Genomic DNA, 22,769 nt, shown 5'->3' with positions numbered 1-22,769 from the left:
GCGCATCATTAAATAATTGTGCACCTCGTATTTGGCTTCCATGCCCCCAATCTGTGCGCGCCTTCAAATATGCAAACAATCCCTCAAAGACATGCACACCCAATTCCACTGATATCCCAAATCCAAATGCAACCCCAAATCCATCTGCCCACTAGCCCCCACAAAACCCCCACATGCGCGTTCGAGCTCACAAAGAACCTGCCTCAATAAAGCCACCTTACAATTCGTCATACTTCCAAAATGACCTAACCTTGATATTCGTCACAGCCCCCAATCTTAACTTCAACACCCCAACTTCGCATGCACACCCAAATTGGTGTTGAACCACAAATCCGCTCTGACACCGGAATCTCTGGTCAACCACAAATCTATGTGCACCCCAAACCCGCCACCACCAGTAGCAAAAAGCAAGAATCATTTGAGCAAAATGGCTGCCTACACTATTAAATAACAAGAATACTTTTGAAAGTTTAAAGTATTATGAAAGTATCTGTACCTGAAACAACCTTGAAATACGTCACTAGTTCAAATCCGCAGACACCAGATATCTGTGAGACGCTGAAATCCGTAAACCACGATATTGGTCTACACGCCCGTACATCAATGCGCATCCGCAAATCAGTGTGCACATCGATATACAAAAGCACACCGCTAATTCTGCACATATCACCAAATCCGTGAGCACCCCAAATTCGCGCAGTCCTCAAATAGAACGCACCCCAAAATCCATGTACATCCCAAATGCGCCGATAACCCAAGATGCACACTAGATTATCCCAGCCAAAGCACAATTTCAAACAGTTCACAAAATGGTTGCCACGACATTCAAAATTCGTTTGCAATTTCAAATCTACCAGCCGTGTGCACCCCATATTCGGCAACAAACATCAAATCTGCGCACATCACCAAATCAGTGCGCACTCAGACACTTTGACATCCCCACATGTTCATTAGATTATCTCTGAGCGAATAATTTTAAACAGATTTGGAAATGTCTGCTTTGACATTAAAATTCCGCACGCAGCCCAAAATTCGGGTGCAAATCTTCATCCGCCGACAAACCCAAATCTTTGTGCAGCCCCATATCCTTGTGCGCCCCCATATTCGAAAACGAACCCCAAAATCTGCGAACATCGCCAAATCTGAGCGCACCCCAATATTCGACAACACACGCCTAAATTTGTGCGCATCCCAAATCCCATGAACACATCTTCAAAGAAGAGCGCACCCCGACATCCATGTGCACCACAAACACAGTGACAATCGCACCGGCACAAGGAAACCATTTAGTTTCGCCCCAGAGTAAGGACCATTTCAAATTATTCTCACAATGGCTGTCTAAACCATAAAACTGACCACTGTTGGTCCGATATATCGGCCTCCACACTACACGACTGCTTTGATGACGTTGACCGGAATGTATTCCATGATGTCTCCGAGTTCAGGGAGGGGTTTCTGCTTTCCTCCGGAAGTGCATCGAGGATGTTGCCCTCCAGAAATCGGTCAGACTCTATCCAAACCAGAAACCATGGATCAACATTTCAGTGCAAGCAGAACTTACCGTGTGTCACAGAGCTTATGTTGCTGGTGTAGGGCTCTCAGTACCTGTAACTGCGGTGCGACTGTTCAGGCTAACAAAATGGCTTCTCTGTATTGTTATAATGAAATGGCTTCTCTGCAGTGTTACTTAATGCTGTAATGGGTTTCTGCATCCAGAATGTTTGGGTTATAACTGCAGATAAGGGGGGAAATAACCAATGGAGAATTGTTATGCTATCCTGTATGTGTAAGCTGAGCGGGAGTTCGCGGTCTTTTTCGGGAAGCGAGCGAGGAGGATGGATGTGTGAGGAGAGGACAGCCGTTCCAGAGCGGCGGATACTGGACGTCGCCGGTTTGGACGGTGGCGGAAGGCTCGGAAGGTCGTTGTGGATGGAACCGGAGGCGTGAGCTCCAACGTATTAAAACATTACGTGCACAAACTGATAAACGTACTGATTTGGCGCCTTTAGGTTATCTGTTTCTCCAAACCCATCACTAGGAAATTACTAAGGAATGACTATAATGTTGCAATTATTTACTCGCCATTGGTGTATTGTCTGTAATCGGGGAGAGGCATAACGCCGTATTTACACCAAAGTATTGTACTATTGATGGGGCGACGGCGGTTCACCCTGGACGAAAGGGATGCCCGGATTGGAGGCCCGCATGCTACATTTGTGGGGGCTTGTCCCGGATTTGAATTTGTCAGATAGGGTGTAATTCGCCCCGGGTTAAGCGAGGAGAGATGGATTCGGATAAGGCTAAACTCTGGTGTAAGATCGAGGAAGTACCGGTTAGATATGCCTGCATATTAAGTGGGGTGAACATGCGTATCTCGGACGGAGTGTTAATTCGACGTTACTACGGTTACACCTATCGGTAAGGTCGACATCGTAAGCAGAAAGATTGGCAAAATGGGGGGTGGGGGGTGGTTTAGGCTTCGTGCTCGCGCAGACTCGTGCTGACATCACAGCGGTGGGACTGCCACCGTCTATTGGTGACCTCAGTGAGGCGGGACCATGGGGCGTGCACCTTGTCATGGAGGAAAGGTTTGACGTGTCTGGTGGGGCGCCAGAGGGGTTGCCAGCCGCTGGGGGCGGAGATTTCCGAGAGCGGGTCCTATCGTTTTTGAAGGCTGAAGGAAGGGAGTGGTCAGATTTGCAAAATTTTTATTAGTTCTTCTCTCTCACGGTAGGCGGAATGTTTGGAGTTGGCCTCAGCCTTGGTGAACCAGGCGGCGGGTCCTCAGCGGAAGTTAAGAATTTTCTCAGGGAGGACTACCCCCCCCCCCCCGAAGGGGAGGATGATTTTTAGACTTGAATGGAACATGTCTCTCGGCTGCTGGGTCAGTGGCAGAGTTCGGAGGAAGAGAAGCGGCAGAGATTGGTTGACAGTTTGAGAGGGGTGGCTGCTGAGGTACTAAACGGCGTGAAAGGTATTCCTTGGCTCACTGAAAGGATTATCTAGAAGCATTGGAGGAGGCTTTTGGTCGGAATGAGGGCACGGTGGAGCTTTTAGGGGGGCTTCGGACACGGGGGGCTTACGTCAAGAGAAAGGGGAAAAGCTTTCTGAGTATCTTTTCCGGGTAGAGAGAAGGCTAAATTTTTAAGGCGACGTGGGGTCATTTCGGACACGGAGGTGAATCAGATTAGGATAGACCAGGCAGCCCGGGGCGCCCAGACGCATGAAGTGATTGCTACGGGTCTCCGGCAGTCCCGTAGATCGCGCCCCCACTTTTGTTCCGTTGCTCAGAGAGGTGAGGGAGGAGGTGGACGCATTGGAGCCGAAAGAGGGCTCCGTCAGTACGGTGCAGTCCTCCCTAGTAGCCCCTTGTGGTGAAGTAACAGGGGCCAGCTCCAATCGGGAGATAGTGAGGGGGGTCGCGAAAGGCGGGGTCCATCAGCGTGTGGGGACTGGCAGAGAGGGACCCTCCCTGAAGGGACGGAATGCACAGAGGCCCGGAAGACGCCGAGGTCTCGGGGAGCCGAGGTGTGTGTGTGATAACTGTGGGGAAGAGGGCCACTTCAGGCGGGAATGTGACCGGAGGGAGACTCCACGGGTGTCCCAGCAGGAAGGGTGGTCGGGAATCTTAGAGGAGACCCAGTGAGAGAACAGCCTGGAGTCTCTGGGATAACATGTTCCCAGTAATGTGCCAGAAGGATTGGTGGGACGCCGATCCAGTGTGTCGATCCGGATAGAGGGAATAGATGCAAAAGCCATACTCGACACTGGGTCGCAGGTCACGCTATTGTACCGGTCGCTCTACGGTCAGTATTTGTCGTATTTACCCTTGACGCCTTTCAGTGCCCTGGAGATTTGGGGTATCACTGCTGGTGATTACCCATACGATGGTTATTTGTCCCTGAGGCTGGAGTTCCTCGAGGCCGAGGTGGGAGTGTCTGAGGCTCATGAGGCCTTGGTGCCGGTTTGCCCGGACCCAGTTGCGACTGGAGGTGTGTCAGTTCTGATAGGGACCAACACCCCTATTGTGCGGAGACTCCTGGGCGCCTGCATGTATAAGGCTGTTGAGGACCTTCTGGAGACCCAGAGTTTCAAGCTGCCTTTGAGGAGGTGTGTGTGGTGGCATGAAGCGGGACACGGCATTGGAAGGAGGAACTGTGTGGTGTGCCCAGTCGAAGCCCAGGCTGGTACGACCCGGTGAAGTAGCGAGAGTGATGGGGATCCCCAGATACTCCGGAGTGCCGGAGGGTGAAGCCTTTTTAGTGGACACCCCAGAGGATCCCGAGGGGGAATCGAGATTCCCGGCTGGGTTGCTGGTGAGACCGGAGATGCAGAAGCTCCCGGTGGTAGGGACACGCCGGGTGGCGGTGAACATCAGGAACACCACGCAACGGGAGGTCACTTTTAAACGAGGGATTCCCCGGCGGATTTGTTCCCGATGACATAGTTCTCCCGTGAGGCTTGCTGGGGGAGGGCCATTGGAAAACAGGGATAAGTTGACCGCTGGGGCGTTTAACTTTGGGGCCTCGCCTGTGCCGGCGGGTTGGAGGCTGAGGATGGTGGAGAAGATAGTAATGCTGAAAGATCTTTTTTTCCTATAGGAGTTTAACGTGGTCTGTTCCAGGAGCACTCGCCACACTATCCGGGTGAGTGAAGATACCCCGTTTTGAGAAAGGTCGCGGCGACTGGCCCTGGCAGACGTGGAGGATGTGCGGCAGCATTTGTGTAGGTTGAAGGAAGATGGGATCATTACGGAGTTCCACAGCCCTTATGTGTCCCCGATAGTCGTGGCCAGGAAGAAAATTAGGAAGATTCGTATGGGTGTGGGCTATAGGACCCCGAATAGCGACCAGTGTGCGGTCCGCAGGGTCGAAGACTCGCTGGCCTGTCTGAGTGGGGCGAAGTGGTTCAGTGTGTTTAATTTGAGGAGTGGATAGTACCAGATCCCGATGAGAGAGGCGGGCCTTTATATGCCCCCTGGGGTTTTACCAGTTCGGATGGATGCCCCAGAGGGTTCATGGAGAAGACCGTGAGGGCTATGAACCTGCTTGAAGTGCTGGTATAAAACCTTCCCTGGACAAGTGCCAGTTTTGCCAGACGTCTGTTAGCTATGCTGGATATATAATCTCGCGGAACGGAGAAGCTACAGACCCGGCTAAGATCGAAGCAGTGACCACCTGGCCGAGGCCCCAGTCTGTGAGCGCTCTGCGCTCGTTCTTGGGGTTCTGTGGATACTACCCGAGAGTCGTGAAGGGCTACGCCAAGGTGAGCCATCCCTTGAACCTGCTTCTGCGTGGCGACCCTCCTCTGGGACAGAAAGGGAAAAGGAGAAGAGGAAGGGAGGCTGGAGAATATTTGGACCCGGCAGAGCCCTTCGGACAGAGATGGGATGACCAATGTGAAGCGGCTTTTCAGTCCCTGACGGAGATGCCGACTCGGGCGCCGTGTCTGGCTTCTGCGGACCCCCGATTGTCCTCTGTGGTACACATCGATGCCAGTCAGTGGGGTTAGCGGCCGTCTTGTATCAGGATCAGGGCGCCGGGCTGAGGCCGGTAGCGTTTGCCAGCCGGAGTTTGTCACCCTTCCGAGGGGAACTGTCCCACCCACAATTTGGAGTTTCTGGCGTTGAAATGGGCGGTGGTGCATAAGCTGAGTGACTATCTCTACGGGGCCAAGTTTGAGGTGCGGACGGACAACAACCCGCTTACCTACAGCCTGACCTCGGCGAAACTGAACGCCACCGGTCATCGGTGGTTGGCCGCACTGTCTGCATATGATTTTAGCCTGAAGTGCCGGCCGGGGAGACGGAGTGACGATAAGACACTTCGTCTCGACGGCGGCATGAGGACCTGGAGAGGGACGAGGAGTGGGAGAGCGTTCCTGCATCCGGGGTGAAGGGCATGTGTCAGTTTTCTATCACCCCGCAGGCCGAGGAAAAGGAGAGGCCAGACCGTGCAGTGGACCCATCTGGGTTGCCTCCAACCTGACGTCATGCTTTAATTCAGAATATTAGTAGACATAGTACATTCGATTCAACGTTTCTGTGCATTTCGCGTTTTAATGACGGGGAAAAGTAACACAAAAAGAAAGTCTACAGCTGCATTTCTGATACAAACTCCTCTCAGTAGCCTTTGACAACATTACCGGCGAAGCGTTGGGAAGAATTGTTTTGCACGCCACAGCTGCCTTTCTGATACCATCCCCTCTCAGTCTGAGGGGATGCTACACATCTCCATTGATGGGACAGACTGGGGCGTCGTGCAGTTTTAACTTCCCATTTAGGAAGAGACCGCCTGCTTTTTGAATGAAAAGGCAGTAGTCACATATTTTGCTCTGTTTCAATGGAAATTGTAGGTAACCGAGCTCACTGTATCGTACACCAGTTTTCCAGGTTTCAGGAATATTCCTCCAGTTGCCACACAGATCCCTGGAATGATCTATAGTCCAGTGAATTAGAATAGAATTCTACCAGTGTAAGGAAAATCATTGGCCCATATTGTCATTGATGCAAAATTCTGAATACAATTTCTGTCAGTGTCGCGATCACATCTCTGAGTTTTGGTGTTCCTTGCGCCGCACAATTGAATTATTTTTTCTGGCTTCAATGAAAGCCGCAAACTACCAACATTCGCTCACCTGGCTGCAGGAAATTTTATCAGACATATATGTGACATGGAAATGCTTTTGAACTTCCTTCAAAGCTTACAACTCGATTTCGTTTCATCTGCAGAGCCGAACACATACCGTAACCAGATATTTGACTCCACATTTCAGCTCCTGCCTGAATTTTCTCTGTGACAGAGTGTAGATACACGTGTTGGTGCAGGTGGAGAGAAACTGCAACATGAACCCAGACTGTTGTAAGATGTACGTCGGGGTGTTCAAATATCTGTCAGTGTAAGAGTAATTCTGAGCTTGCCAGTTCATAATATATACAATATAGGGGATCCACAACAATATGAAATTGGCCGATAGAGCGAACAACAAAATTATTGACTTTCTCCGGTTCGACACCTCTGGATCATTCTTTTTCTCTCTGCTGTTCCTGAGCCCCCGGCGAACTCTGTTTGCCGCGATAATATGACTGACTGTTAAAGCGTTAAAAAGTAGAATCAAACCGATCGGCAATAAAGGTGTATTGATAGTGTTAAACAACTGGAATGCTTTCCACGCTGGTAAAGTTCGGTAATCCATTGTCAAAATGCACCGCCAGGGTATGTTGTCAATGATAAGGTAAGGTTCTACTACAAAGTAGAATGGAACACTTTTCGCACAACATCCTAAACACACAATGGCTAACACAATAGTCGTTGTCCTCTCGGTGCAGTATCGTTCCCGCAGCTTCTGACTGCAGATTGCAATACAGCGATCGAACGTGAAAGCCACCGTGAGCCAAACAGAACAGCCCACGGTTGCGGCCCTCAGGACTAGCGTCATGGCACAAACCGGCGTAATGTGCAAAGGAAGGGCATAAACATAAATATTATTGATCCGATCGATTATAACAGAAATAATAACAACCAGTAAGTCAGCTGCTGCCATTCCCACCAGGTAACGGGAGATGCATTTAGAGAGTCCGCAGTTTCTCAGAGACAGGATCACAATCGCCATTAAATTAACTGCAAGGAAGCAAAGAAAAGGTTAGGTTTATCGATCCACTCATCTAGACAAATCCATCATTGTAGCGGAGAATGCCGAGGATTTTATATATTGCGGGAATAAAATGGACTCAGAGAGACTGTTTCTTCGGCGATAACATTTTGGAGTGGAAGATCGGCAGAGCTAAACGAATGTTTCGATGTACAGGTGGCAAATAAACTTGAATCTTGTACATTGCGACGGAAACGCAACATAAAGGCTTTTACCCTCTCATGTCGTGAGATGGATGTACGAGTTAAAATAAATCTCACCTTATCTGATCTTATCTCAATTAAAACTGTCCAACGAAGAAGAACACGCTAAAACGGAAAAGTTCCACGCGGTACTGTGGCAAATTCAGAGACATTTCGACAAATAAGTACAGAAAAACAAGTATCTTCAGTTGCATTAAGACGGAGCGGAAAGAACTGTTTGTTGCCGAGAAACCGGGGAGCAGCAGCGATACTAAAGATTTTGTTTTCATTTTAGTAAACATTTGAGTTCCACATTGATGCAGAATCAAATTTGGAACAATGTCTGATGGAAGGCCGAGTAAGGTAAAATGCTAGAACAGTATCGATCTTAACACTCAGTCAATTGATTATATTGACAAAATTGGTAGGACATGAGAACGAATTAATAATTCCAGAGAAAATGGAAGAATAAAATAAACTATATACTTAAACCTGAACAGTTTTAAAACACTCATCAGATGAAGCACCATCTGTAACAAATGCTACAAGAACAGAACTCACACATACAGCAGTAACCAATTCCAGTTACTTACCAGGGATACCAATCGCTGCCAGTACAGGATAGTAAATACTCGTGATGTAGAAAACTGCTGGATATCCCATGTTCTGTCTAAATTGGTGATCAGTTCAAAATAGTCTAACTGCTGGTATCTACTGTTGATTGATTTGCAAGCTCTTATACAGAAGAGGAATGGGCACTCTGACAATCAATCATATGACATGTTTAGCCACATTAGTGACAGCCAGCTAAACAAACAGTTCAGGATTATTTTCATTTATATTAATTGAGTCATCGTGCAATTAAAATCTCTCCCTCGAAGGAATAACAAAAATAACAATTATTTTACTCTCAAATAATCATCAATTATAACAATAGGCGAAGCGCATTAAGATTCTAAGGTTAAGGAAGGGGAATTAGTTTGATTGTTCAATTCAATAATCTATTCCCGGAAGGGGAATGTTCACACCTCCTCCTTGCTTTCAGATTGGTTTGGTGCAACAATAGTTGTCAATCTGGATGAGAACTAATTTCGTAAACGATTAGATTAGTTGCGTATCTCTAAGGTCATCTTAACATCTAACCTGATATGGGAGTAGCGGGTCATCTATCATTTATGTAAGAGGTCTGTTTCATGAAACTACCTTTAAAAATGGAGAGATTGAATATCATTTTTTTTGCACAGAACTGTATTGTTTAACACGAAGTAGTTGCAACATACATCCATTTCTCCATTGATATTTTTTGCCAATTCTTGTAGGTGTGATATTTTCATACATTGTTCACTGCATTCTGTTTTTTTAACTTGTAAATTGTACACAGCTCGAGGTGTCTCTTGTGGGAAGGCAAATAACATCTCAGACTGTGCTTTATGCATAGGTGACGCGCGCTCCATATTTCCCTCACTGGATTCAGACACGTTGCATTTAAGTCTAATGATTTAATATCCGCCACAACAAAGTGACTAAAATGACAATAAGTTATACTCGCGATGTACCTGTGTGTATAGAGGTCCCATTCTTTCATTATATATCCAATAAATCATGTCGGAACGGTTTTGTTGTCTCCATTCCCACGCCTTGATTATATCTAAGCAATGATAGAACGATTACCGTAGATAGTGTCTATGTCGCAGATTGCATCTTTCGAACAATTTGGGGCTGTATAACATCAACGACAACTCTACAAGTTTTTTTCTCGGTGAACTCTGCTTTTGACTTCGGACAGGCAGGTCTGTCCATCGCAAATGAGAACTCGTGTCCAAACCTCACCTCAAATTCGTTGTTGATAATGAAATTTTCCCCTCTCGGGTTCTTTCACGAGTTTCAATATTCAGACCAAAAGACATGGGATTTAGGGGCAGGATTTGGCCATTTGTCCCATCGCGTCTTCTCCGCCATTTCAGCAAGGCTGATCCAATTTTCCTCTCAGCGCCAACCTCCTGCCCTGAGCAATCAAACTGAGCTTCTCATAAACCAAACGAGTTGACTTCAACAACTGCATGAGGCAAAGAAGCCCACAGATTTGGCCAGAGAAATACATTTTCACCTCCGTTCAAAAGGATGCCCTTCTATCCTGAGGCTGTGCCCTCTGGACGTAGACTGTCCCACCACAGGGGACTTCCTATTGAACGTCTCACGCCTTGATTATATCCACATGAAACACCGTACGGCCGGTCATGTTCTCCAAAGAACAGCATGAGTACATGAGAAATAGCAGCAGGAGTAGGACTCCTGGCCGTCCGAGCCTGCTTCGTCATTCAATAAGATCGTCACTGATCTGACCCTGTATTCACGTCCAACTACCCGCCCTTCCACCACAACCCTTAACTCCAACTACTACGCAAAAATCGATCGAACCGACTCTTAACTCTATTTACTGAGGTAGCCTCCACTCCACTCTATCCGGTTCATAATTTTATATGTTTCTATACGATTTCCCCTCATCGTTCTGAATTCCAGAGACTGAATCTCTCCTCATAGTTTAACCCCCTCGTGTCTGGAATCAAACTGGTGAAACTCCTCCGCCAGTATATCTTTCCTCAAGTAAGGAGACGAGAACTTCACACAGTGCTGCAGGTCGGGCCTCAACAGTACCCTGTACAGTTGCAGCATAACCTCTCTGTTCTTTAATTCAATCCCTCTAGCAATGAAGAACAACATTCCATTTGTCTTCTCGATTGCCTTCTGCAGCTGCAAGCTAACATGTTGTGATTCATGCACAAGCATTCACAAGTTCTCCTCCACAGCGGCAGGCTACAACCTTTTACCACTTAAACAATAGACTGAACTTCCTCTTTTCCTTCTAAAGTTAGCGATCTCGTATTTACTGCCATTGTACTCCATCTGCCAGACCCTTGCCCACTCGATTAACCCATCTATATCGCTTTTCGGACTCTCCGTATCCTTTGCACAACTTGCTTTCCCACTCAATTTAGTGTCATCAGCAACCTTAGATACACTACACTCAGTCCCCTCTTCCAGACCGTTCATGTATATCGTGAACAGTTGTGGCCTCAGCTCCGACCTCGGGGCAAACCGCTCACTGCTGTTTGACAACCACAGTAACACCCATGTATCCCAATCCTCTATCCATGCTAATAAGTCACCCCAAATCTATGCATCCATGTCTTACGGAAACGAGTTGTTTATGTGACACATTATCGAACGCCCTCCGAAAGTAAAAGTAAATAACACCTGTCTGTTCCCCTGTAAACTCTCCGCTCGTTGTAGCCTCAAATAACTCTTGTAACTTTGTCAAACAGGGCTTGCTTAAGCCGGATCCCGGCAGCATCTGCATGATGGATCCATTTGTTTCGAGACGCTTTGCTATTTCTTCTTTACCGATAGCTTCATGCATTTTCCCATTACAGATGTTAAACTAATTGGCCTGTAGCTACCGACTCATTGTCTACAGCTTTTCTTCAAAGATGACTTGACATTTACTTACTTCCAATCCGCCGGGATCTGCCGAAAGACCAGAGAATTTTCGTAAGTTATCACGAATGAAAGATGGACCCGCAATTCTACGCATTTCCGAAATATTTCAGGCCCAAACGGGAAGTTTAACAATTATCAATTCTGGAACGCTTGGATTCTAAACTAACCACTGACAACATGAAATCAGAGGAACTGGAACCATTCTGAATTATACAGCCATTTGTTCAAGTCAATTTGTTAAGCTTTGTCTCTGCTGGAATAACTTTTCATTTCTTAGTGTCTAACTTAACTGCAATTATCTCGGGGAACATGAGGAATTTCGAAATGCATCACCCGGACCAGGTGGAAATGTCTTTGATGCGATTATTTAAGCATATTCGATCTTTTCTTTCCTTTCTTTTTAAATCTTTTTATTAATTTTTAAGCAAACATAAATGAAACATGAATACAGAGAGTTTGAGACCTCCCAAACCCATGGTATTTATGAACAAAAGAAGTAAAAAAAAACCAAAAATAAGAAAAAAAATAACTAACCAACATGGGCCATAGCATTATGGCAAATATATACAGTAGTGCCAATAACTCCGAACCTCCATCCAAATAATTAAGGATAATAAAAGTGAGGTTTAGGAAAAGACAATTTAACTCATATGAAAATGTTGAATAAATGTTCTCCAAGTTTCTTCAAATTTAACTGAAGGATCAAAGACAACACTTCTATTTTTTTTTTCTATGCTCAAACAAGAGATAGTTTGAGAAAACCAATGAAACATAGTTGGAGGATTAATTTCTTTCCAATTCAATAAAATCGATATTCCAGCCATTAATGTAACAAATGCAATCATCCGTCGAGATGAGGGGGATAAACGACTATTATCCGCCATTGGTAAACCGAAAATTGCAGTAATAGGATGCGGTTGGAAATTGATATTCAGAACTGTTGAAATAATACTGAAAATGTCTTTCCAGTAATTTTGCAAACAAGGGCAAGACCAAAACCTATGGGTCAATGAAGCAACATCAGAATGACATCTATCACAGGTTGGATTAACATAACAAATAAAATCGAGCAAGTTTATCCTTAGACATATGAGCTCTATGTACAACCTTAAATTGTATTAGGGCATGTTTAGCACAAATAGAAGAAGAATTGACTAATTGTAAAATTTTCTCCCATTGCTCAGTGGGTATAAGACAATGAAGTTCTTTTTCCCATTCCTTCTTAATTTTTTCTGATATTTCTGGCTGTATTTTCATGATCATAACAGCTACTAAACCCTTCTGACAAGGATTCAGAGCTAATTTTTTTTTCTGTAATGTCTGATGGACATAGTTTCGGAAAAGACTGCAACTCATTATTCAAAAAATTTCTAACTTGCAAATATCTAAAAATGAGTTTTAGGTAAATTATATTTATTAGATAGCTGTTCAAAGGACATAAAGCTATCATCTAAAAATAAATCACGAAATCTTTATTCAATCATAGATCTTATTCAATTTAGATAAAGAAAAAGGAAGTGAAAATCCTAAAATTGAAAACAATGAAAAGTCCTGTACAGATTTACATTCCAAATTTACCCATTGTGGGCAAGTTGCTATAGTCGATTCTTGTGTCCAAAATATTAAATATCGTATATTAACTGCCTAATAGTAAAATCTCAAGTTTGGCAAAGCCAAACCGCCCTCCTTCTTAGGCTTCTGTAAATATGTTTTGCTCAGTCTAGGATTTTTATTCTGCCACAGGTAGGAAGATATTTTGGAGTCAATGATATCAAAAAAAGATTTAGGAATAAAAATTGGTAATGTTTGAAATAAATACAAGAATTTGGGTAATACCATCATCTTAATAGCATTAATTCGACCGACCAATGACAAAGATAATGGACACCACCTGGTAACAAGTTGCTTAATTTGGTCAGTTAAAGGTAAGAAATTAACTTTAAATAAATCTTTAAGTTTTCTGGTAATTTTAATACCCAAACAATTAAAATAATCTGTGACAACTTTAAATGGTAAATGTTTATAAATTGGAACTTGCATATTTAATGGAAATAATTCGCTCTTATTAAACTTCAATTTATAAGCAGAAAAGTTATTAAACTGAGCAAGCAAGGACGAAATAGCAGGAATAGATCTCTCAGGGTCGGATATGTATAGTAACAAATTATCCGCATATAATGATAACTTATACGTCCCTTCCCCACAAGTAATACCCAACATATGAGGTGGTTCACAAACGGCTATAGCTAAAGGTTCCAAAACAATGTCAATTAGTAAAGGACTTAAAGGACAGCCTTGCATTGTACCACGGAATAACTAAAAAAAAAGGAGATCTTTGATTATTGGTAAAGACCGAAGCCAAGGGTTTATAGTATATTAATTTAATCCATGATATAAATTTCGAACTAAAATTAAAATGCTGCAACGTATTAAATAATTATGGCCATTCAACTCTATCAATTGCTTTTTCAGCATCTAAGGAAATGACACATTCTGGTAGTTTTGGTGAAGGAGTATAAATAATATTAATTAATTTTCTAGTGTTAAAAGATGAGTAGCGGTTTTTAATAAATCCAGTCTGATCTTCAGAAATAATTCGAGGTAATATATTTTCTAATCTAGGGGCCAAAATTTTACTAAAAATCTTAAAATCCGTAATCAGAAAGGATATAGGCCGATAGGATGCACAATCAGTAGGGTCTTTATCTTTTTTAAGAATTAAAGAAATAGAGGCTTCATAAAAAGATTGTGGCAATTTACTTACAGTTAACGCATCTTTAAAAATTTTACAAAGCCAAGGAGAAAGTATAGAGGAAAAGGATTTTAAAAAATCTACAGTATAACCATCCGGACCAGGAGCATTACCGGAATTCATTGTAAAAATAGCCTTTTTTATTTCAGTTTCCGTAATAGGTGTATCTAGTAATACACTATCCTCGACTGTTAATTTTGGGATATTCAATTTTCTTAAAAATTCATCTATTATAGAAGAATCCTCAACAAATTCTGATTGATATAAAGAATTAAAAAATCTTGAAAGGCTTTATTTATCTCCTTATGGTCGATCGTCAGAGTGTCATCTTGTTTACGAATCCTAGTAATCTGTCGTTTAACTGAAGCAGTTTTCAATTGATTAGCCAATAATTTGCCAGACTTATCTCCATGTACATAAAACTGGGTTCTAGATTTAATTAACTGATTTTCAATTGAAGAGGATAATAACAAACTATGCTCCATCTGAAGTTCCACTCTTTCTTTATAAAGTTCTTTGCTGGGGGGTCACTGAATAAATCTTATCAATTGCTTCGATTTTATCAATCAATGTTAATATTTTAGAATTAGTTCGTTTCCTAACTCCAGCAGAGTATGAAATAATCTGTCCACGAATAAATGCTTTAAAAGTGTCCCATAAAATTCGACTATAGATCTCTGCTGTAGAATTTGTTGAGAAAAACAAATCAATTTGTTTCGATCTTTTATGATTGCTTATATTTTCGCTCAGGCCATTGCACCAAGAGTTGTAAGTAGGGACAGTGCCGTTTGAGTAACAGTGGGCTTCACTTTCAATTGCTCTATCGCAGCTTGTCGACAAACGCTGTGGGAATGAAACTGCACCCGGAGAACAACCACTGTGGTTATAATGATGATGTCGTTCGTTCTGTCAGCCAATTTCAACAAATCTTGTTAGTATCTTCCATCATCTGGCAGTTATCAAACAACAGCTCGCATGTATGTTGCAAATGATGAGTATGGGGGCCAACACGTGTATCTTTGGGCTAATGCAGGCAAAGTTCAGGGAAGAGTTGAAGAATGGAATGAAGTACATGTTTACATTCAGTCGGCTGTTGTACAGATAACACGCGACTCCTGTCGCACGGTGGCAGAGTGTGGGGTCAAAAGCTGTGAAGCATTAGTGCATTTGGCAGGTCTGCCATTTACTCATTGATTCAGAGATTCATAGGATTATAGAGACAGAAATAAACACTTCCGCCCAATTGGTCTTTATGGTCAAGACGCCAATTTTCGCTAATCCCATGCTTGCTTGTCAGCCATAGGCAGCAAAACTGTCTAAATGCTTGTTAATCATTTCAATTTTACATTTCTTTATCGGTTCGTTCAATACATCCAACAACTTTTGTGTGAAAATAATTTTCTTTTCAACATGTTAACTCGTAGTGTTGGCATATTTCAGAGCATCGCTATATGCGGAACGCACCATATTTCCTGTCTTAATACAAAGTAAATAAATTATTCATGAATGTATCCACTTGGCCTTTGGGAAACACTTAGATCCGACGGAGGTTTCATCATTACTTCAGTTAGAATACTGTCTCGCAGGTCTGCCATTTATTCATGAATCATAGATTTGTGGTTTATAAAGACTGAAATAGGCATTTTCTCCCAACTGGTCTTTATAGCCAAAACATCTGTTTACACTAATATCAAGGCGGCTTGTCTGCCTTATCTAGATAAACCTATTCTATCGATATAATTATCCAAATGTCTGTTAATGATGACAGTTTTACTTATCTCTACCGCTTCTGTCAGTTCGTTTCATCAATTCACCAATGCTTCTTTGAAAATACTTGTCTTCTTCACATGATAAATCGTAGTGTTGACATATTTCCGGGCATCGCTATAAGCTGAACGCACCATATTTCCTCTCCATTTCCAACGTAAATATACAAATTCATGAAGGCATCTCTTGTCCATTGCCGTCCTCTTCCATCCGCCGAAGGTTGCATCTTTAGTTTAATTCGGATCGGAAACTGGAACAAACAGCGATGTATTGCCGATATTATTACTGCGTTCACAGAAGCTTATTACAGGAAGGACTTGTCAACTTTAGAGAGGGTGCAGAAGGGATTTACCAGGATGCTGTTTCGACTTTGAAGCTCAGTTAACCGAGCTAAAACTTTTCTTTTCGAACAAAGGAGGATAAGGGGTGAATTGTTACAGATATACTAGATAATGACAGCCATTTATAGAATATATACCCAGTTATTTTTCCCGTTGCGGAAATAACCAATATAAGAGGGCATTATTTTAAGGTAAGGGGAATTAAGTATAATAATGGGTGTCAGAGAAAAGCAGTTTGTGCAGAGTAGTGTCTGCGTGGAACATTCTCCAATGGACGGTGATAGGTCAAGATACTTTCGGGACATTTATCAAAGTGTCCACACGTAAATAGATGATAGCAAAATGGAGTCTATGTAGAAGTGATCCCTTACTGTGCTGTAATCTCCATTCTCTTCATGGTATCCATTCTTCTGCGGCTTTCTGCCTCCTCCAACTTAACTGGCCCTCCTTCTATCTTTCTAAAGTCTCCCTACTTGACCACAAAACCATCAGTGACTTCATCCACATTATTGACATATACTGTGAAAAGAAACGATCGTAACACGAACCCGTGTCGGATACCAACAGTCACCGGCATCAGCCAGAAATGCTCCCTGTGTTCCTGCTATTTGATTCCTGCAAATCAGCCACTGCTTACCCATGCTATTGTACTTCATGTAACAACTTGCGCTCAAAACTTGTTAGGTTTCAAAAGTGTTTTTATTTTCATTCAATCGAGAGTATAATACTTGATTGGAGATATTCGCTCTGCATGTCTGTGACTTGCATGGAGATATGGGTGGTTGCACTTCTGTCCTGACAGAAACGTTAAATGTTTTCTCTTTTCCGTGGACACTGCCTGGCCTGCTGAGTTCCCCCAGCATTGTGTGTGTGTGTTGGTTGGATTTCCAGCATCAGCAGATGTTCTCCTGCCCTGTGTGTGGGTGGAATGCTCTGTCTGTGGATGATACAAAGACTGGTGGCATTATGGATTGTTTAGAAGGGATACAGCAGGATATATTTCCTTTGCGGATATGGAGAGAGAATCACCAGATGGGTTTATTGAGAACACGTCTGTGTCATTGCATCTTTGAAAACCAAATGATAAGAGACAAAACACCGCTGATGATACGACTTTAAACAAATTGACGGACAGAGAAACCTTCGCGTCCAACTCTGTATCCGACTGAAATTGACTCCCATGTTGATGGAGTGACTGAGAAAGCACATACCATGACGGGCTCTGGAGCAGGGAAAGCTGAGGAAAACTCTTGAAACCAGTTTCTGAGACCCGGAGAGTCATAGATTGGGGAGCGGATAGCTGTCATTCTCAGAGAGCTAAAGGGTATCATATCGCAGGCCATGAGCTTGAGGTCAGACGGGTAACTTCAAAGGACATGTGTTGGGCACTAATGTAGTCCCAGGGAAAATGAAAGTCGCCACTGCGGCTACTCTGTTGCTTTTATGTCTTTCCATGCACTGTCTGCATGCAAGTGTTATGCAGTTGCTCCACTGACCCTCGTTGACATTTGGGAGACCTCTGGTACAACCCGATCATTGTCATGACTTACTGCTCGTTCCCCTTCTCTGTTTGTCCTTGGTAACACACAGGTATAGAAATATTCTGCATTGATGCTTTTACCACTCATGCTTGCTAACCCTGAGATGAACTCCGTACCTGGAGTACGGGTTGGCCACTCTTGGTCTGGCCTCTACCGTTTGACGTGTTTGGCAAGGGTGATTATACCCAGAGTCCAAGCACATGTTCCTGACTCCAGCCAGCACAGCTCTCAGCCACACTGAAGCCCGTAACTCTCCAAACCCCTTGTGGTCCTCTTGAAGGTTCACAGATATTTCAGCTTCCGTATCGCTGAACACAAGAAATTCAGTGGATCATCCTGATGTGGTTTTCGGCCGAAACACTCACCATTTATTTCACTCCATAGTCACTGCCTGAACCTGTGGAATTCCTCCAGGAATGCGTGTGTGTGACGTTCCGTATTACAATGCTCCACCGTACGGTGTCATATTGAATGAACCCTCCAGCCTGTCCTCGGTGCCACGTAGAAGATCATGAATAATCCCTGTTGCGCTCCACAAGTTACATCTCTCTCGCTGGAAAACCTATTACAACTCCGTTTTTTTCGCGAGTAGAACAGCCCTCAATCCATGGTAAAACACGTCTAATATTTACATTTATTTTCCTTTTAGTTTATAACCATATATCTCAAGTGGAGACTTGAAATCTACCTTTTGTGAATTGGAGTTCAAGTCAAGAGCTTCAATATAAGAGTTATCTCATGTTCACGCTGCAAGATACCCAGGAGGCAGGAGATTGCTCATGTCTCCTGTCAGTGTTTTACTGATTTCTGTCCTTGAAGTGCTGGTTTTGTACTCGGTTCTAACAGTGGACAAGAGTGCCGAGTGCGAGCTAGTTAGATTGTTGACTGCACAGCGCGTTGCGTTATTTACAGTATGTGTGTGTCTTCATTTGTAGCGTTCATTGCCCTCACAGAAAACCTCTGACTATTTCTGTACTGTTCAGTTTCTGTATGTACGGGTTGGGCGGACTGGGGGGGGGGGGGGGGTGTTGGGTTGGGCGGACTGGGGGGAGGGCTGGGTGTTGGGGTGGGAGGGAGTGGCGGGACGGTGGGAGTTGGGTTTGGCGGACTGGGGGGGTGGTTGTTGGGGTGGGGGAAGTGGCGGGACGGTGGGTGTTGGGAGGACTGTGGGGAGGGGTGGGTGTTGGGGTGGGGGGAGTGGGGGGAGTGGGGGGAGTGGTGGGTGTTGGGTTGGGAGGACTGAGGGAGGGGTGGGTGTTGGACTGGGGGGAGTGGGGGGAGATGTGGGTGTAGGACGGATTGGGGGGAGGGGTAGGTGTTGGACTGGGGGGAGTGGGGTCTTTCTCCTGTTGAAATATTCCGGTGTAAAGCTCCCTGTCCACACTGGGTAGAGAGTGGTCTGTGTTGGGTTGGGACTCCACAATGTAGATTTCGTTTTCCATGTCTTATCTGCACAGCCGAGTGGTTGGTGCTGTGAACGCGCTCTGTGGTGTATCGCTACAGAAATAAACAAACAATTCAGTACTTCCGTCCACCATTATTCTGGCCCCGCTGCAATTCCGTTCAGCGTGACTCGATCGCCCCTTCACCGGCCACTAAATGGTATCTGCTGAGCTGCAGCATCGGTGTGAGACCTGGCCGCACAACTGTAAAATACCAAGTGTTGCCAGCGAGCCCACTGGTTAGGGTTGCTGCGCCCCTTCATCTTAGATGATGCCCCTCGTTATTGTAACGGACCCGCCTGCCTTGGAAGTGAGCCCAATGATCCCCAAAACAGAAAGTATCTCACTGAACCGACTACTCAGCCACACATTTAACTGCAGCACCTTCCCAGGTCTCAGCCCGCTTTCACGCAGAACAGGGGGTAATCCTGGGAACAACACAATAAAGGACATTCTCACTGTGTCTGCTCGGACTTAATCTTAGCACTGGCATCAGTGAAGTAACGCTTCATTCTCAAGGATTACTCATGGCCGCAGTTAAAGCTATGTGTGCCTTTGACTGACTCAGCAACAACACAGAACATCATTGCACATGAAGAGCCCCTCAGCTCACGATGTCTGTCCTGTGCCAAATAAAACTAAATCTCCTCTGCTTGTGTGTCAATATCTCCCAGGTTCCTACATATTCATGTGCCCATCTGAAAGTTCTTAATCACAGTATCGGAAATACTTCCACCAGCGCGTACCGGGCACCGTCTCATCTCAACGTAAAGAAATGATCTCGCACACACACCTTTGAAATTACCCTCTCTCTCAGCTTAATGCTGTGACTTCTGGTAATGGACATTTTCCTAATGCTGAATGTCTACTCCACTGAGGTCTCCAATATTTTATTAAATTCCGTCAAGCTTCTCCTCAAAAGGCTAACCTGCGAGGAAAACAGTCCCCGCCAGTTTAACTGAAACCCTCTCGCCCGGAAAATATCCACGCGAAATATTTGCAGCATGTTCAGATAAATTACATCCCTCCTACGGTGTGGCGACTGGAAATGCACAAGGTGATCCAAGTGCGACCGAATTAATAATTTCGACAACTATAAGACGATATTCCAGCACCGCTGACGCCTCTGTGATGACGACAAGCTTGCTGCGCACTTCCTTCTCCATCCGGTCTGCATGGACCAGAACAGAGGCACGTCCATTCACAAGAGAGATGACCAGGAATTTCTTCAGGCTGAGGGTTGTGAATCTGTGGTATTCATTGCCTCCGGCTTCTACAGGACCTTATATTTTTCGGCTTCTTTGAAATCATGAGATATACGGGCATGCAATCAGTATTTGTTTGAAAATTTGCTGGTTAATGCTGTCGCCAGGGGCATTAGCAGCACCGGACTGACAAGACAGCGGCTAAACTGTCCCCTCCAAGGAAGGCACATCGCTCATTTTACCCATATTGAACTCAGTTCGTGACACTGGCAATGCTATATTGATCACAACTGAAGGAGATAGTGTTTATTATAAAGAAATGACAATGTATAATGATAAAATGTATGTTTAACGATTCGAGCATTGCAAAACAGAGCTGCACTAACCCTCTCCACGGAATATGTTTCGAAACAGCTTTAAATGAATGTCATTCTAATTCTCTTTGAAGAGCTAAATATAAACGACAATGACACAATAAGTAGTTACACTGCGTGTTTGTTCATTGGATTGTGTCTAATCAGACGAATGGGAGCACTAAGTGATTTAAGCGCGGTTCCGACTGGTGTATAAGAACTCATTGAATCAGAGCATGCAGGCATTTGGGACATTTGGTGCAAACAATCGCTGCTTCATGTAGAAAATGGGATACTCCGCAATTTACAACGTCATCAGAATTTGCTACCCGGTGGTTGCTGCACTCGGAATTCCGGGTAATGTTATGTGTTTGTGTTACTCTCGGGGTATCGTAGACTGAAAGAATCTCGATTCATTTGCGGTCCAGTGCACTGGACGGTGAAAAGAAACCTTCAGTCTAATTTATATGTTAATTGTAATTCTCGTTAATTAATATGTCTAATCTTACACTGATATATTATTTGGGTGTTTGATACTGTTTTATACTATCGTGGACACAACTGTATGCCAGAAATGTTTAAGTGTGCTTACAAAACGCGCAGACCGAGACTACCGCACCCACAATGCCGGCGAAACTCAGTCCAACAAGCAGCATTTATGTAGATGAAGAAATGTTCGAGGAAACCCTTCAGTAGGACTTCATCTGATCAGTTTGCAAAGATATCACTTCGCGTAACATCCTGATAGCGACAGTACTGACTTACCAGATCCGGTCAACGCTGAGCCTGCCCTGTGACGTAATATCTTCCTCTGACGTCCGGCTTTCCCGGCACGATTCCTCTCATAAAATCCTCAAAGTTCACTGTAGGGACGAGGAAACGCGATGCACGTCAGTTATTAAATCCCAAAGTATTATTAGCTGTTCCCGCATCTCCCCATGTTAAATTACTTCTTCCTCCCCTGTCATCATAAGCTGAAGGAATTTTATATATATCGTCTATTTGTGCTCCACATGGTTTAGGTTTAAAATCCAAATTAATACATAACCTCTGCAGTATTATTCAGTGAAATAATTAAATGGTTTAACGGTCCCGCGCCCTTGTCTATTTGTTCTGAAACTACATTAAATGTGGCCAACCCTCCGAGGTACCTCGATCCTGAATGTTTCAGTGGAGTTACCTTGGTATCTGCCATTGATGTTCAATCAGCGAACGTGACACTTTCTCATGAGTCCTCCCCGATAGCGGAGAAAACGCAGCCATGCAGATGAAATATGATTTTTCAGAGTAGTCTGTCGGACAATTATTTATCTGTTTCTCCAGACAAGAATAGGATTCTCCTCAAACCAGCGGCTGCGGCCATTACTCCATCACTTTGTCCTTTCCAGCGCGACTGTCTGCTGAAGTGAGGAGTATCATGTGTGTCCTGTTGTATTAACCTCCCGTTCAGTGGCTTCCCCCTTTTTCATTTTCTTTTTAACGATACCACCAATTATTATTGAATGTGCGGTATTTAATGTTCGGGCATTGCTTTCAAATTCATTTTGATTTTTATGAGCATGCGCATTGCCCACGATTAATTCATTGATCACAACTGTCTCGGCAAAGCTCTGTTTAGCTCACCCGTGGTGCCCATTCGCAAGTTTGGCATCTCTCTTCTCGTGGGCATCTAGTATTCAGGACACATCGCTGGTACGTCCCTTGTTCTGACAGAGAGCGTAGCGTGTGAATCTGGATTTAAAATGCATTCATGATCTTTATTCGATGTAATTATGAAAAAAAACATTTTAAATAGAAGCCAATTAAATAATCGCTTTTAAAGAATTGTAATTGCGACATACCGTCTGAAATTAAAATCAATCTGTCCACTATCCGTGCTGCTCTCCGCAAGACGCTTTCCTATTAGGGACAGCTCTTGATAACCTCGCCTGCCCTGACTGGGACACGGCCCGTTACTAACTACATAACAGAGCCGCCTCAGGTTTAACTGCTGGATGTGAAACTGGCGAGATGTAAATCGTGTATTAAGTGGACTGAT

The sequence above is a fragment of the Hemitrygon akajei genome, unplaced genomic scaffold, assembly GCF_048418815.1.
Source record: "Hemitrygon akajei unplaced genomic scaffold, sHemAka1.3 Scf000127, whole genome shotgun sequence".
NCBI classification, from domain to species: Eukaryota; Metazoa; Chordata; class Chondrichthyes; order Myliobatiformes; family Dasyatidae; genus Hemitrygon; species Hemitrygon akajei.
The sequence above is the reverse complement of the archived record's forward strand: the minus strand, read 5'-3'. Positions refer to the sequence as shown.